An 11,287-nucleotide genomic window follows, 5' to 3' on the forward strand; every position below is an offset into this window, starting at 1 on the left:
CAAACAAGCTTGGAAAAAAGTGTTACCATTTAAACTGCTAGTGTGAAGTATCATTTTGTTCATTTGCCAGAGAAAAGTGAATTTATTAATTACTCTAACACTTGCCCTTGCTCTGAAAAAGTCCAGGAACTTTGCTCCCCTTTGTTCCCCCTTCATTGAACCACTGATTCCAAATATCAAAAATCTGCAGGATTTTTCCCAGGGCACTTGGTGCTAAGTTGACTGTGAACGTGGAGGTTCCATTTTGGTACCATGACTGAAGACTCTGATAGGCCTGTCCTCATTGTAAACTTATTTCGGGCATAATCCTATGCATATTTACACAGGAAAAAGTTCTACAACTCCCAGTATTCCTCAGCCAGCATTTTGAATATGTGATGATCAGGGGGTGGGGGTGGGGTTGCTATATCATGCAAACTGGGCCAGCATGGGTTATTTATGGGTAAAACAACCCTCACATAACCCTCGGTTTGTAGTGGAATAATGCAAGGGTTGTTTAGCCCTCATATAACCCATGGTGGCTGGGTTTGCATGACATGGCAACCCCCTGATTGCCCTGATCAGGGATTGCATATTCAAAATGTTGCCCGGCATGCAGCGTGGCTCATCAGGGGTTAAACAACCCTCAGTAAGCCCAGTGTTTCATGTGGACCAGGTCAGTGAGTGAAAATTAATATATAACCAACATAAGATTCTTTTTCAAATGCAGTGGTGACATAAGATGGCTCTGTGGGAAGGAGGGGGGTGGAAAATGTCCACTATCTAGGCCAGCCTTTCCCAGCATGGCACACTCCAGATGTGTTGGACTACAGCTCCTATCATCCCCAGATAGCTTGACATGGGATTCTGGGAGTTGTAGTCTGACATATCTGGAGGGCACCATGTTTGGAAAGGCTGATCTAGGCCTTGGGTGTTGCTGCTGAAAGCTGCTGCTAAGGCTGTTTCTAACCATGGGTCTGGGAAGCTTCCATAGTGATGACAGGGAAGACTAACTCCCCACCCGATCTCCAATGTGTGTTTCCTACCAAACAGGGCCAGGTAGCACCAGATATTTTGGTCCTTGGAAGTGGGTCATCTTCTTACCGAGCCAGCTGGCCCTTCCTGGTGGCAAGGGGTGTGCTGAAGGTTGGAGAAGATGCTGATACAAAATGTCCATCAGCCCCATCCAGCATGGCCAATGGTCAGGAATGCTGGGAGTTGTAGTCCAAAATATCTGGAAGGGAATGATGTCTTAGATGAGGAGTCTTCAACCTTTACAGACTTGGTACCCATCTTTAGTCCAAATATGCCTTTGGGGACCTCCTCCTCCTCCCCCCCCCCATTAGTATGGTGCTAATGCTGTTGTTGTAACTCTGCTTAGACCAGGTTGTGACCCAGTAGTGGGCCCCAACCCACCAGTTGAAGATCTAAGCAGCCTTACATGCTGCTGCTGAGGTTCTTTCAACAGCTCATTGCAATACCTTTGTGAGCATGTGCCATTGACACTTCCATTGCTTCTCCCCTGTAAATGTTGTCCTTTAAAAGCAAAATTGTTCTGCTTAAAATATATTCGTTTTGTATATAGTTTAGCTGACAACAAGAGAAAAGGAACAGAACAACAGATGAAAGGTAGCAAAATACTGACTTTCGTTCTATAGGCTTTTTATTAAGTTGTCGTGTGGATTGCTACAGAAATGTAGAATATAATTTTTCGGAAATGTTCACATCTACAAATGAAACATTTTTCCATAAGACCCATATTTGTTCTTCTACTGCTATAAGGCTTAGAAGATAGGTGAATTTCTGTGCTGGAATGTCCTTGAATAATCCTGCCCTATATATTTAGAAGTTTTCCTTCCCTACAGGAGATCTCCTTGATTATATATCTCCAAAACTTTGTTTGCCTGCTGACATTGAACTATATTACTCAGTAGTAGCTACTTTTGAATTTGGAATTTCTCCTGCATTTTTGAACCCCTTAGAGAAAATTGTGCAGGGTACTGAATTGCTAGCATGAGTTATCTTTTATTCATTAAGATGCTAAATGTTATTGAAATATATGCTTAATTATCCCCTGCTGAAAACAGTGCTGTTCATGAACAAGTGTTTTGCATTTTGTGATGTCCTGCTGGTGGCATAGTTAATAATGCATTTAATAAAAAATCAGAAACCATCATTGCAGAAATAATAGAACTTATTAACATGATTCAATTTAGGGAAATTGTTACTTCTGGTTTTCAGGGGCCATGAACAATTGTCCCTGACTAATTCAGGTAGATAGACGTTATATAGAATTTGTAGAGCTGAAAGGCCAATGTTACCTGTGTGTTTGAAAAAAGCAACCACTGTCCTGTATACGTCAATGCTATATGTACAAGTGTCATCTTTTTGGTATAGTGCTCAAAGAATTACTGCTCTGCCACTCCAATAATTCTATCCACCAACACAGGAAAATAAGTTTGTCATAAGTGTCAGGGTAGAAACTGAGCCCATAGAGCCCCAGAGCAGTTCCGATTCTGAGGAGGAACAGCAATCCGTGGGAGAGGAGCTCGCTCGTCTCTCACAAGCACAGCAGCTGGCAGAGATTCCTCCTGCCAGCATTCCTGGGATAGATAGTGGCCCTGGCAGTGAGAGAGCACTGGAGGGGGGCTTGCTGGATGCTCGGCGCAGATGCAGGGAGCGACGACAGATGGAGGGCACCGAAAGGAGGCGTACCGCTTGTTTGACGCTCAAACAACAGTCACGTCCCGAGGACCCAAGGAAAAGAGGGAGGATCTCTCTATAGCCCATAAGTTCAGAGTCTTTCTGCGGTTCTCCTTCGAACAGGGACCAAGTGCCTTACCTGGAGCTTAGGCTACTCTGCTATCCACCCCAGTGCAGTTCCTTGCTTAGTCGCTAGTGATTAGTATCTGTAAGAGTCATAAAGGAATAAAGGACTAAAGCCTTGGAAAGAATCCTCGTCATCTGTGTCCTGAGTTGGCTATTGGAGGGGATTGCAAGAGGAAGCTAGGGCGCTCCTGACAGCAAGGTGGCCACTTGTGCATCACCAAAAAAGAAGAAACACATCACCAGAAAAGCAAGCACAGATTTATATAAAATGTTGTTGTTGTTGTCCAGTTGTTCAGTCATGTCCAACTCTTCGTGACCCCATGGACCATAGCACGCCAGGCCTTCCTGTCCTGCGCTCTCTCCCGGAGCGTGCTCAAGTCCATATTCATTGCGTCAGTGATGCTATCTAGCCATCTCATCCTCTGCCGTCCCCGTCTCCTTTTGCCTTCAGTCTTTCCCAGCATTAGGGTCTTTTCCAGAGAGTTTTCTCTTCTCATTAGGTGGCCAAAATATTTGAGCTTCAGCTTCAGTATCTGTCCTTCCAATGAGCACTCAGGGTTGATTTCCTTTAGTATGGACTGGTTTGACCTCCTTGCAGTCCAGGGGACTCGTAAGAGTCTTCTCCAGCACCACAGTTCGAAAGCATCAATTCTTCAGCGCTCAGCCTTCCTTATAGTCCAGCTCTCACAGCCATATGTTACTACTGGGAAAACCATAGCTTTGATTAGACGGACCTTTGTCGGCAAGGTGATGTCTCTGCTTCTTACTATGCTGTCTAGGTTTGCCATAGCTTTCCTCCCAAGGAGCAAGCGTCTTTTAATTTCATGGCTACAGTCACCGTCTGTGGTGATCTTGGAGCCCAAGAAAATAAAATCTGTCACTGCTTCCATTTCTTCCCCTTCCATATGTCAGGAAGTGATGGGGCCAGATGCCATGATCTTCGTTTTTTTAATGTTGAGGTTCAAACCAGCTTTTGCACTCTCCTCTTTTACCCACAACAAGAAGCTCTTTAGATCCTCTTTGCTTTCTGCCATTAGGGTGGTATTGTCTGCATATCTGAGGTTGTTGATAATTTTCCCGGCAATCTTAATTCCGACCTGTGATTCATCCAACCCGGCATTTCTCATGATGTACTCTGCATATAAGTTAAATAAGCAGGGCGACAATATACAGCCTTGTCGTACTCCTTTCCCAATTTGGAACCAATCTTTTGTTCCATGTCTGGTTCTTACTGTTGCTTCTTGACCCTCGTATAGGTTTCTCAGGAGACAGGTAAGGTGGTCTGGTACTCCCATCTCTTTCAGAATTTGCTAGAGTTTGTTGTGATCCACACAATCAAAGGCTTTAGCGTAGTCAATGAAGCAGAGAAAGACGTTTTTCTGGAATTCTCTTGCTTTCTCCATGATCCAGCGAATGTTGGCGATTTGATATCTAGTTCGTCTGCCTCTTCGAAACCCAGCTTGTACTTCCGGTAGTTCTCGGTTCGCATACTGCTGAAGCCTAGGTTGTAGGATTTTGAGCATAACCTTGCTGGCATGTGAAATGAGCGCAATTGTACGGTAGTTCCAACACTCTTTGGCATTGCCCTTCTTTGGAACTGGAATGTAAACTGACCTTTTCCAGTCTTGTGGCCACTGTTGAGTGTTCCAAATGTGTTGGCATATTGAGTGCAGCACTTTAACAGCATCATCTTTTAGGATTTGAAATAGCTCAGCTGGAAGACTGTCATCTCCGCTAGCTTTGTTGTTAGTAATGCTTCCTAAGGCCCACTTGACTTCACTCTCTAGGATGTCCGGCTCAAGTTCAGTGACCACACTATCATGGCTATCAGGGACATTCAGATCTTTCCTGTATAGTTCTTCTGTGTATTCTTTCCACCTCTTCTTAATCTCATCTGCTTCTGTTAGGTCCCTGCCTTCTTTGTCCTTTATCATGCCTGTCTTTGCACAAAACGTTTCCTTGAGATCTCCAGTTTTCTTGAAGAGATCTCGTCTTTCCCATTCTGTTGTTTTCCTCGATTTCTTTGCACTGTTCATTTAAGAAGGCCTTCTTGTCTCTCCTTACTATTTTCTGGAACTCTGCATTCAGTTGGGTATATCTTCCCCTTTCTCCATTGCTTTTCGCTTCCCTTCTTTCCTCAGCTACTTGTAAAGCCTCATCAGACAGCCACTTGGCTTTCTTGCATTTCTTTTTCTTTGGGATGGATTGAGTTGCTGCCTCCTGAACAATGTTACGGACCTCCATCCATAGTTCCTCAGGCACTCTATCTATCAGGTCTAATCCCTGAAATCTATTCCTCACCTCCACTGTATATTCATCAGGGATATGATTTAGGTCATACCTGAACAGTTTAGTGGTTTTCCCGACGTTCTTCAATTTAAGCCGAAATTTTGCAAGAAGCAGCTCATGATCTGAGCCACAGTCAGCTCCGGGTCTTGTTTTTACTGACTGTATAGAGCTTCTCCATCTTTGGCTGCAAAGGACATAATCAATCTCATTTCGATATTGACCATCTGGTGATGTCCATGTGTAGAGTCGCCTCTTGTGCTGTTGGAAAAGCATGTTTGCTATGATTAGCGTGTTCTCTTGGCAAAACTCTATTAGCCTTTGTCCCACTTCATTTTGTACACCAAGGCCATGCTTGCCTGTTATCCTGGTGATTTCTTGACTTCCTACTTTAGCATTCCAATCCCCTATGATGAAGAGGACATCTTTTTTTGGTGTTAGTTCTAGAAGGTGTTGTAGGTCTTCATAGAACCAATCAACCTCAGCTTCTTCAGCATCAGTGGTTGGGGCATGGGGTTTTCTTGGCAAGAATACTGGAGTGGGTTGCCATTCCTTCTCCAGTGGACCACATTTTGTCAGAACTCTCTGCCATGACCTGTCCATCTTGGGTGGCCCTGCACGGCATAGCTTATGGCTTCACTGAGTTACGCAAGCCCCTTCGCCACAACAAGGCAGTGATCCATGAAGGAGATATAAAATGTACATGTGCTAATTTATATGTATAAATGCACATTTAGAAATAATTACTATAATTTAAATAGAAACACAATGTATCTCACCATAGTGAGAAATCTGAAGATCTGAAGGAGTGCCTCTCTCTTAAATCCAGTGTAAGTTTCTCTTAAAGCCAGTGTAGTGTAGTGGTGAGAGAGACAGACTGGGAGCTGGGAGATCCGGGTTCTAGTCCCCACTTGGCCATGGAAGCTCACTGGGTGACTTTGGGCCAGTCACAGACTCTCAGCCCAACCTACCTCACAGTGTTGTTGTTGTTGTAAGGATAAAACGGAGAGGAGGATAATGTAAGCCGCCTTGGGTTCCTTGCAAGAGGAAAAAAGGCGGGATATAAATGCAATGAATAAATAAAATAAATAAATCAGCCTGCCCATGTTTTAAGATCGTCAAGGGAGGCTCTTCTACAAGTACCTCAGGTACATTAGGTGACAACAAGGGAGAGAGCCTTCTCTGCTGTGGTACCCAGATAGTGGAATATCTTCCCCATGGATGTGTGATGGGGGCTGACATTGTGATCTTTTTGGTGCCAGCTCCAGTCCTTCATTTGTCCAAGCCCAATCTACGTGGAGACACTTTCTGAGGCAATTTGGTTTAAAACCAGATGTTCACCATTTCAGATTTGCTCCTCCCGTGGCACATGTTGCCAGCTAATGCAGCATATACCTGGGGGAAAACTGCTGTCGCTGGGCAAATGTCAGCAGGAGAAACTGCATTATTTCATGCATATGTGGGCGGAGTTCTGCGACCAAAAGAACGCCATCAATAAGTTTCCTTGCTTTTTTTTTTTTTACATTCATTTTTACATTCATCCCAAAAGCAATGTGCTGACTTTCTCAGGAGTAAGCTCATTGATGAGAATGTGATTTACTTCTGAGGAGATATGTTTAGCAGTGCATTTTCAGCTAGTTGTTTTTTGAGGCAAAGAAAGGACAAAGGAGAGAACCGGGAAGGTGGGATGGGGGGGGGGAGGAAAGCAGTATCCCAGGAATGACTTGATAACTTCTCTCTATATGAGGACATCAACCAATTTTCTTCCCTTTTTTTTTTTACATTCATAAAGCCTTCACAGGTGCAATGATGTGTGGAGGTGTTTTTGTTTTAAATGGCATCCCCAAAGCAACATGCTGACTTTCTCAGGAGTAAGCCTCATTGATGAGAATGTGATTTACTTCTGAGCAGACATGGTTATCTATGCCAGCTAGTTGTTCCTTGAGGAAAAGAAATAAAAAGGACAAAGGAGAGAACGTGTCTCATTCATTAAGCTTATTCGACGGTGTGATGATGCTCAGGTACACATTAACAAACAGCACCCCCCCCCCCATTAGTCAGCATGTTGTACTGCAAGTAGTAGCACTGCAAGATTAGGACACACAGAGTCCCAAAACGCATGGAAGATACGGTAACCAGAAAATTCATCCCACAAGGACTTTGCAGAAATGCGGTTTTTACGGCAAGAACATTGGGACTGATACAGATTGGGGGTAATGTCATGTGCTGTGCCCATGTGTGAGGCGCAGTAATACCACAGTAACTTCTCTGTGTAGATTGGGCCCAAGCATTTTAATTTGTTGCTATGATCTGTCTTTACTTGTATTTGCTGCTATTCCTTGGTTATCCCCCCCCCCCCATAGTTGATCTGCATGGATCAACTGAGGATGTGGTGCTGGGAAGGGTGAGTGTGAGTAATGGAGAGTAATGGTGCATGTGTGTGTGAAAATGTAGGGGACACATGCCAGCATTAGTGATGCCCACTGCTTGCATCTAGCCCCATCCAAGGCAAATTTAGCCCACAAGCTAAAAATGGTTCCCTAGCCCAGCCCTACAGGGAACATTATCCTGCTAAAATACAGAGCACTGATGTTGCTACTGGGGTTACAGTTATGATCTGGGCATAGAGAACATGTGGCCGTACGGCTACATGCCACCCTTGGCCTAATTTCAAAAGACCTCTGAGAGTGATCAGTTCAGAGCTCTGGCAAGAGCAATCTGTCTGTCTTCCTGTGTGGGTAGAGGAGGAAAGAGTGGCAGAAACAGAGAGAAAAAGGGTGACCCTCCCCACTTTGAGCTGTTGCCCTGCTCACTGCTGGCTTTAGCTCAGCCAAGCCCCAGCAAATTACTTTCAAGGGAATGTGGCCTTTACAGAAAAAAAGTTCCCCACCCCTGGTATAACTAAAGTATTTTTCCAAATAGCTAAGACTGATGGTAAGCCTCCAGATAGCACTTGAACACTTATTCACACACATGCAGCCAGGCATGCTCTTGTATTCATTCTCCAGCATTCTTTCAGCAACTAGTTTCACCTGCCCTGCTTTGTAACTCTTTGGCCATCTTCTTTCCACCCACTTTCAATCACCAGTAATTGCCAAGCTCCCACTGAGTTCCTTCAGAGGATATAGTTAATTCCGCCTTTCACAGTCTACAGCTGCAATCAACTGTTGCAATCAGGTCCCCACCATTCAACGATATCTGCAATTGTCCCTGACATCCATTGGAGCCCAGCATGCTAGTTACCACCTGTGTCCTACTGTATTACAAATGACGAGAGCATGGGAACCCAAGGCCTGGACAGTGATTTTAGAGCAATATCTGAAATTGTGATGCGAAGCTGTAAGGTATGTAAAGGGAGTAGCACTCTGGCCCAGAACCATGCACTATGGTACCACTGGAGGGTCTCAAGTTATGCCTTTTACCTGCTCCGGTGGGATGTCAGACCTTGTCCCAGTCAGGGGAGAGCTATAGCCTGTGACACTGATTCTGTTGAGGATGCTGTAGAGCCAGGCCCAACCATGGGAAGTCATAAACCTGTGAATTCAGTTCTACCCGGCCTCCCACCTGGTGACAGGCTGGGAGCGGGTGAGTCTCAGGATGATGATACAGCCTGTCTTTCACAGCTGGGAGACCTGACCTTGATGGAGGCCCCTGTTTGCCAACCAAGGATGTCTTCCACAGGAATCTGGCCCCAGGAATCCACAGCGGATCAGGACCACTTACCTCTGCTCCAGGAGGACTGGAGGCAGAACGGCACTCGGCTGCTTCTTCCAGCCAGAGCCGTTCACCTCCTCCCTGTCCCTGCCAATTGCCTATAAAAAAAATCAATGCTAATTTAAGGGGAAAGAAACAAACCTCCAAACAAAAAACTGCATGCCAGTAAAAGCTACTGAGAACAGGATAGATTTTGCCAGGGGGCTAAAAGCTGGTGATGCGGGTGCTTGGCAAACACGCTGCAGGAGAGAGTTCCACTGTTTAGGCTCTATCACAGAAAACAGACATCCAGTGAACCTCACATGGCACCAGCACTAGGAAAAGAGCCTATGAAGAAAACCTTAACAAGTGGGCAGGTCACCTAGGAGAAGGTTGTCCTTTAGATACCCTGATCCCATCCCTTTTTGGGTCAAAAAGCCAAGACCAGCTCATTAAGTCCTGGAATCATATGCTTGTTGTACTTGGAGGTCTGCCTGACACATTTTGAATCGACTGCAATTTCTGGACTTCAAGGGCTATATTATATATTATATGTGATATATAATATCACATATATAATATATATAATATAATATATAATATATATTATAATATATATAATATTATATGTATAATATTATATATTATATATATTATATTATATGTGGACTACCTTCCCACATATAACGCATTACGGTAATCTAGCCTGGATATCATTAGGGCATTGAGCACTGTGGCTAGGTCATCCCTCTCCAAGAAGGGTACCAGTCTTGGGGCTACCAGTTGGTGTTCTCGTCAATGCTTGGTGCTACCAGCTGGTGAACCAGTCAATGATGGTAAAAGGCACTGCAGGCTACTAATGCTCTGACAGACTTTAAACCTGCAAGGAATAGCAGCTCAGTTCTTTCAGTTGAGCAGTTTGAAATCCACCACCCTACCCTGTTTGCTCCCCTAAAACTCCCCATGTCAAGACCTGAATTCCCGATACCGAGGCTCAAGTTTTGGCAAAGCTTTAATTACAGCAATTCCAGTATTTAGCTTTAAGCCTTTACAGTCTCAATAAAGATCAGTAGAGAACAGATTACAGGGTCGTTCAAGATCAGTTTATGGTTATCTCAACAAAATCCCCAAACAGACTTTGGGTTCAGCATACAGAATAAGTCCAGATGAGTTTATTGTTCCATCAAAGAAGCAAGACAAGGAAGCTCTCTGGGTTAGTAAGATGTGGCTTCCAGCAAACTCTACTGTCTATTGCTGGGGAGTGGCTGCTAAAGATCACTTTTGGACATTCAGTCCTGGCAGGGAAACCTAGCTTGCAAACGCGTGCTGTGCCTCACCAGATGCCTCTGTTCTGCCCTCTTTCGTTGACAACACATCTTAGGACACACCCCAGAAGCCCCCTCTCCTGCAGAGTTCTCCCCTACGGGTGTGCGGATTCCCCACCGTCTGGTCCGGTGGGAAATCCATGGGGGGGGGCAATCCATTCCTCCCCCCCGGAATCCTCCAGAGCTGCTTCTGCTCCACTCGGATTCTGGGGGGGGGGACACGCTTGGGGGCGCTTACCTTCCCTCCTGCCGGCCAGAGCCGTTCGCCTTCTCCCTGTCCCTGCCGATTGCCTTTAAAAAAAAGTCTTTTTTTTTTTTTTTTAATGGCGATCGGGAGGATGTGCCCATAGACTTATGGAAGACTGGTATCCTTCTTGGACAGGGATGACCTAGCCACAGTGCTCAATGTCCTAATGATATCCAGGCTGGATTACCGTAATGCATTATATGTGGGACTGCCCTTGAAGGTAGCCCAGAAATTGCAGGCGATTCAAAATGTGTCAGGCAAACCTCCAACAACAAGCATATAATTCCAGGACTTAATGAGCTGGTCTTGGCTTTTTGACCCAAAAAGGGATGGGATCAGGGTATCTAAAGGGCAACCTTCTCCTAGGTGACCTGCCCACTTGTTAAGGTTTTCTTCATAGGCTCTTTTCCTAGTGCTAGTGCCATGTGAGGTTCACTGGATGTCTATTTTCTGTGATAGGGCCTAAACAGTGGAACTCTCTCCTGCAGCGTGTTTGCCAAGCACCCTTATCACTAGCTTTTAGCCCGCTGGCAAAATCTATCCTGTTCTCAGTAGTTTTTACTGGCATGCAGTTTTTTGTTTGGAGGTTTGTTTCTTTCCCCTTAAATTAGCATTGATTTTCCCTATTGCTTTTATTCTTGTTTAATCTGTTGCTTTTAATGGTTTTTTTTAAAAATACAGTTTTTATTGTCTGGTTTTATATTTACATTGGGGAGAGCAATCCTATGGCTGCTAGATGGAGTCGGGGGGGGGGCATAGGATTCTTCAGATTCCTGGATCCGAGGATGGAGTCAGTGCTCTGACCTTGGACCCAGAAGTTCGAGTTGCCCACCCCCTACCTGCCAGTGCAGAGAGAACCACTCTGGCTTCCTCTGTGAGGTCATAAAGGTGACCTCAGAGGCAAGGGAAAGGGGGGTGCCAGTGGGCG

This window comes from Heloderma suspectum, chromosome 3, assembly GCF_057233095.1.
Source record: "Heloderma suspectum isolate Gila_16-S chromosome 3, 16-S_ref, whole genome shotgun sequence".
NCBI classification, from domain to species: Eukaryota; Metazoa; Chordata; class Lepidosauria; order Squamata; family Helodermatidae; genus Heloderma; species Heloderma suspectum.